We start from the raw sequence: 7029 nt of genomic DNA, 5'->3' as shown, positions 1-7029 counted from the left end.
TCCAAGTTTCGACCCCAAGGCTCAACATATAAATAGAGGGGTATGCTACCTCTTGAGCACTGCGTTGGTTTTCCCTTGAACAGGAAAGGGTGATGCAGCAAAGCAGCATAAGTATTTCCCTCAGTTTTTGAGAACCAAGGTATCAATCCAGTAGGAGACCACGCGCGAGTCACCTCATACCTACACAAACAAATAAGAACCTCGCAACCAACGTGATAAAGGGGTTGTCAATCCCTTCATAGCCACTTGCAAGAGTGAGATCTGATAGAGATGATAATAATAAGATAAATATTTTTGGTATTTTTATGATATAGATTGAAAGTAAAGATTGCAAAATAAAATATATTAGAAACTTGTATGATGGAAAATAGACACGGGGGCCATAGGTTTCACTAGTGGATTCTCTCAAGATAGCATAAGTATTATGGTGGGTGAACAAATTACTGTCGAGCAATTGATAGAAAAGCGAATAATTATGAGAATATCTAGGTATGATCATGTATATATGCATCACGTCTGTGACAAGTAGACCAACTCCTGCCTGCATCTACTACTATTACTCCACACATCAACCGCTATCCAGCATGCATCTAGAGTATTAAGTTCATAAGAACAGAGTAACGCTTTAAGCAAGATGACATGATGTAGAGGGATAAACTCATGCAATATGATATAAACCCTATCTTTTTATCCTCGATGGCAACAATACAATACGTGTCATTTCCCTTTTTGTCATTGGGATCGAGCACCGTAAGATTGAACCCAAAGCTAAGCACTTCTCCCATTGCAAGAAAGATCAATCTAGTAGGCCAAACCAAATTGATAATTCGAATAGACTTGCAAAGATTACCAATCATACATAAAAGAATTCAGAGAATATTCAAATATTGTTCATAGATAAACTTGATCTTAAACCCACAATTCATGAGATCTCGACAAACACACCGCAAAAGAAGATTACATCGAATAGATCTCCAAGAGAATCAAGGAGAACTTTGTATTGAGATCCAAAGAGAGAGAAGAAGCCATCTAGCTACTAGCTATGGACCCGAAGGTCTGAGGTAAACTACTCACACATCATCGGAGGGGCCATGGAGTTGATGTAGAGGCCCTCCATGATCAATGCCCCCTCCGGAGGAGCTCCATAAAAGGCCCCAAGATGGGATCTCTTGGGTACAGAAGGTTGCGGCAGTGGAATTAGGTTTTCGTGGTGCTTCTGGATGTTTTCGGGGTATGTCAATATATATAGGAGGACGAAGTAGGTCGGTGGAGCCACGAGGGGCCCACAAGGGTGGAGGGCGCACCCAGGGGGGTAGGCGCGCCCCCTGCCTCATGGCCTCCTCGTTGATTGCTTGACGTCCACTCCAAGTACTCTGGATCACGTTTGTTCCAAAAATCACGCTCCTGAAGGTTTCATTCCATTTGGACTCCATTTGATATTCTTTTTCTGCAAAACACTGAAATGGGCAAAAAACAGCAATTTGGGCTGGGCCTCGGTTAATAGGTTAGTCCCAAAAATAATATAAAAGTGTATAAATAAGCCCATTAAACATCCAAAACCGAATATATAATAGCATGGAGTAATAAAAAATTATAGATACGTTGGAGACGTATCAAGCATCCCCAAGCTTAATTCCTGCTCGTCCTCGAGTAGGTAAATGATAAAAACAGAATTTTTGATGTGGAATGCTTCCTAACATATTTTTCAATGTAATTTTCTTTATTGTGGCATGAATGTTCAGATCCGAAAGTTTCAAGATAAAAGTTTAATATTGACATAAAAATAATAATACTTCAAGCATACTAACTAAGCAATCATGTCTTCTCAAAATAACATGGCCAAAGAAAGGTCATCCCTACAAAATCATATAGTTTGGTCATGCTCCATTTTCGTCACACAAGAATGCTCTCATCATGCACAACCCCGATGACAAGCCAAGCAATTGTTTCACACTTTAGTAATCTCAAACTTTTTTCAACTTCCACGCAATACATGAGCATGAGCCATGGATATAGCACTATGGATGGAATAGAATATAATGAAGGGGGTTATGTGGAGAAGACAAAAAAGGAGAAAGTCTCACATCAACGCGGCTAATCAATGGGCTAGGGAGATGCCCATCAATTGATGTCAATGCAAGGAGTAGGGATTGCCATGCAACGAATGCACTAGAGATATAGATGTATGAAAGCTCAACAAAAGAAAATAAGTGGGTGTGCATCCAACTTGCTTGCTCATGAAGACCAAGGGCACTTGAGGAGGCCCATTGTTGGAATATACAAGCCAAGTTCTATAATGAAAAATTCCCACTAGTATATGAAAATGACAAAACAAGAGACTCTCTATCATAAAGATCATGGTGCTACTTTGAAGCACAAGTGTGGAAAAAAGATAATAGCGTTGCCCCTTTTTATTTTATTTTATTTTATTTTTTGGGCTTTTTTATTTGGCCTTTATCTTTTTTTCTTTTTCTTTTGGGACAATGCTCTATTAATGATGATCATCACACTTCTATTTATTTACAACTCAATGATTACAACTCGATACTAGAACAAGATATGACTCTATATGAATGCCTCCGGCGGTGTACCGGGATGTGCAATGACTCATGAGTGACATGTATGAAAACATTATGAACGGTGACTTTGCCACAAATACGATGTCAACTACATGATCATGCAAGGCAATATGACAATGATGATGCATGTCATAATAAACGGAACGGTGGAAAGTTGCATGGCAATATATCTCGGAATGGCTATGGAAATGCCATAATAGGTAGGTATGGTGGCTGTTTTGAGGAAGATATAAGGAGGTTTATGTGTGATAGAGCGTATCGTATCACGGGGTTTGGATGCACCGGCGAAGTTTGCACCAACTCTCAAGGTGAGAAAGGGCAATGCATAGTACCGAAGAGGCTAGCAATGATGGAAGGGTAAGAGTGCGTATAATCCATGGACTCAATATTAGTCATAAAGAACTCACATACTTATTGCAAAAATCTAGAAGTCATCAAAAACCAAGTATTACGCGCATGCTCCTAGGGGGATAGATTGGTAGGAAAAGACCATCGCTCGTCCCTGACCGCCACTCATAAGGAAGACAATCAAATAACACCTCATGTTTCAAATTTGTTACACAACGTTTACTATACGTGCATGCTACGGGACTTGCAAACTTCAACACAAGTATTCCTCAAATTCACAACTACTCAACTAGCACAACTTTGATATCACTATCTCCACATCTCAAAACAATCATCAAGTATCAAACTTCTCTTAGTATTCAATGCACTTATATGAAAGTTTTTTATTATGCCTAAAAGCAAATGGCCCTGTTGTTCTAAAGGACTCTCAAAATAATATAAGTGAAGCATGAGAGATCAATTATTTCTATAAAATTAAACCACCATCGTGCTCTAAAAGATATAAGTGAAGCACTAGAGCAAAAACTATATAGCTCAAAGATATAAGTGAAGCACATAGAGTATTCTAATAAATTCCAATTCATGTGTGTGTCTCTCAAAAGGTGTGTAGAAGAAGGATTATTGTGGTAAACTAAAACTCAAAGACTCAAATCATACAAGACACTCCAAGAAAAACACATATCATGTGGCGAATAAAAATATAGCTCCAAGTAAAGTTACCGATGAACGAAGACAAAAGAGGGGATGCCTTCCGGGGCATCCCCAAGCTTAGGCTTTTTGGTGTCCTGGGATTTTACCTTGGGGTGCCTTGGGCATCCCCAAGCTTAGGCTCTTGCCACTCCTTGTTCCATAATCCATCAAATCTTTACCCAAAACTTGAAAACTTCACAACACAAAACTTAACAAGAAAATCTCGTGAGCTCCGTTAGCGAAAGAAAACAAAACACCACTTCAAGGTACTGCACTGATCTCATTATTTATTTATATTAGTTTTAAACCTACTGTATTCTGACTTCTCTATGGTTTATAAACTCTATTACTAGCCATAGATTCATCAAAATAAGCAAACAACACACGAAAAACAGAATCTGTCAAAAACAGAACAGTCTGTAGTAATCTGTAACTAACGCAAACTTATGGAACAGCAAAAATTCTAAAATAAAATTCTGGACGTTAGGAATTTATCTATTAATCATCTGCAAAACGAATTAACTAAATATCACTCTCCAATAAAACATGGCAGCAATTCTCGTGAGCGCTAAAGTTTCTGTTTTTTACAGCAAGATCAAAAAGGCTTTCCCCAAGTCTTCCCAACGGTTCTACTTGGCACAAACACTAATTAAACACAAAAAACACAACCAAAATAGATTCTAGATAAATTATTTATTACTAAACAGGAACAAAAATCAAAGAACAAAAATAAAATTGGGTTGCCTCCTAACAAGCGCTATCGTTTAACGCCCCTAGCTAGGCATAAAAGCGAGGATAGATCTATGTATTGCCATCTTTGGTAGGCAATCCATAGGTGGCTAATAGATTCATAAGGTAATTTAATTTTCTTTCTAGGGAATTGTTCCATGCCTTTCCTTAACGAAAATTGGAATCTAATATTCCCTTCCTTCATATCAATAATTGCACCAATCGTTCTAAGGAAAGGTCTACCAAGAATAATAGAACATGAAGGATTGCAATCTATATCAAGAACAATGAAATCTACGGGCACATAGTTCCTATTTGCAACAATAAGAACATCATTAATCTTTCCCATAGGTTTCTTAATAGTGGAATCCGCAAGGTACAAGTTTAAAGAACAATCATCAAATTCACGGAAACCTAGCAAATCACACAAAGTTTTTGGGATCGTGGAAACACTAGCACCCAAATAACACAAAGCATAGCATTCATGATCTTTAACTTTAATTTTAATTGTAGGTTCCCACTCATCATAAAGTTTTCTAGGGATAGAAACTTCCAACTCAAGTTTTTCTTTGTAAGATTGCATCAAAGCATCAACGATATGTTTAGTAAAAGCTTTATTTTGACTATAGGCATGAGGAGAATTTAGCACGGATTGCAACAAGGAAATACAATCTATCAAAGAGCAATTATCATAATTAAATTCCTTGATATCCAAGATAGTGGGTTCGTTGCTATCTAAAGTTTTGACCTCTTCAATCCCACTTTTATCAATTTTTGCATCAAGATCTAAAAACTCCGAATTTTTGGGATGCCTTCTAACTAAAGTTGACTCATCTCCAGTCGCATAATTATCAAGATTCATATTGCAAAACCAAGATTTAATAGGGGTGATAACCCACAAGTATAGGGGATCGCAACAGCTTTCGAGGGTAGAGTATTCAACCCAAATTTATTGATTCAACACAAGGGGAGCCAAAGAATATTCTCAAGTATTAGCAGCTGAGTTGTCAATTCAACCACACCTGGAAACTTAGTATCTACAGCAGAGTGTTTAGTAGCAAAGTACTACGATAGTGGTGGTAACGGTAACAAAAGAGTAATGAAAGCAAAGTAATGTTTTTGGTATTTTGTAGTGATTGTAACAATAGCAACGGGAAAGTAAACAAGCGTAAACCAGTATATGGAAAGCTCGTAGGCATCGTATCAGTGATGGATAATTATGCCGGATGTGGTTCATCATGTAACAGTCATAACATAGGGTGACACAGAACTAGCTCCAATTCATCAATGTAATGTAGGCATGTATTCCGAATATAGTCATACGTGCTTATGGAAAAGAACTTGCATGACATCTTTTGTCCTACCCTCTCGTGGCAGCGGGGTCCTAATGGAAACTAAGGGATATTAAGGCCTCCTTTTAATAGAGAACCAGAACAAAGCATTAGCACATAGTGAATACATGAACTCCTCAAACTACGGTCATCACCGGTAAGTATCCCGATTATTGTCACTTCGGGGTTAACGGATCATAACACATAATAGGTGACTATAGACTTGCAAGATAGGATCAAGAACTCTCATATATTGATCAAAACATAATAGGTTCAGATCTGAAATCATGGCACTCGGGCCCTAGTGACAAGCATTAAGTATAGGAAAGTCGTAGCAACATCAATCTCAGAACATAGTGGATACTAGGGATCAAACCCTAACAAAACTAACTCGATTACATGGTAAATCTCATCCAATCCATCACCGTCCAGCAATCCTATGATGGAATTACTCACGCACGGCGGTGAGCATCATGAAATTGGTGATGGAGGATGGTTGATGATGACGACGGCGAGAATCCCCCTCTCCGGAGTCCCGAACGGACTCCAGATCAGCCCTCCCGAGAGGTTTTAGGGCTTGGTGGCGGCTCCGTATCGTAAAATGTGATGATTTCTTCTCTCCTATTTTTTTCTCCCCGAAAGCAGTTATATAGAGTTAGAGTTGGAGTCGGGAGGTCTCCAGGGGGGCCACGAGGTAGGGGGCGCGCCCTAGGGGGGGCCCACCCTCATGGCAAGGGTGTGGGCCCCCTGGTCTTCATCTTTGGCGAGTATTTTTTATTATTTATTGTAAGATATTCCATGGAGTTTCAGGTCATTCCGAGAACTTTTGTTTTCTGCACATAAAACAACATCATGGCAATTCTACTGAAAACAGCGTCAGTCCAGGTTAGTTCCATTCAAATCATACAATTTAGAGTCCAAAACAAGGGCAAAAGTGTTTGGAAAAGTAGATACGACGGAGACGTATCAACTCCCCCAAGCTTAAACCCTTGCTTGTCCTCAAGCAATTCAGTTGACAAACTGAAAGAAATAAAGAAAAACTTTTACAAACTCTGTTTGCTCTTGTTGTTGTAAATATGTCAAGCTAGCATTCAAGTTTTCAGCAAAGATTATAACTAACCATATTTGCAATAATTCTCAGGTCTCATGATTACCCGTATCAATAGCATAATCAACTAGCAAGCCATAATAATAAATCTCGGATGACAACACTTTCTCAAAACAATCATAATATGATATAACAAGATGGTATCTCGCTAGCCCTTTCTGAGACCACAAAACATAAATGCAGAGCACCTTTAAAGATCAAGGACTGACTAGACATTGTAATTCGTGGTAAAAGAGATCCAATC

The sequence above is a fragment of the Triticum urartu genome, chromosome 3A (genome assembly GCF_056163025.1).
Source record: "Triticum urartu cultivar PI428250 chromosome 3A, HENAU_Tu73, whole genome shotgun sequence".
Lineage (NCBI taxonomy): Eukaryota > Viridiplantae > Streptophyta > Magnoliopsida > Poales > Poaceae > Triticum > Triticum urartu.
Note: the sequence above shows the minus strand (reverse complement) of the source record.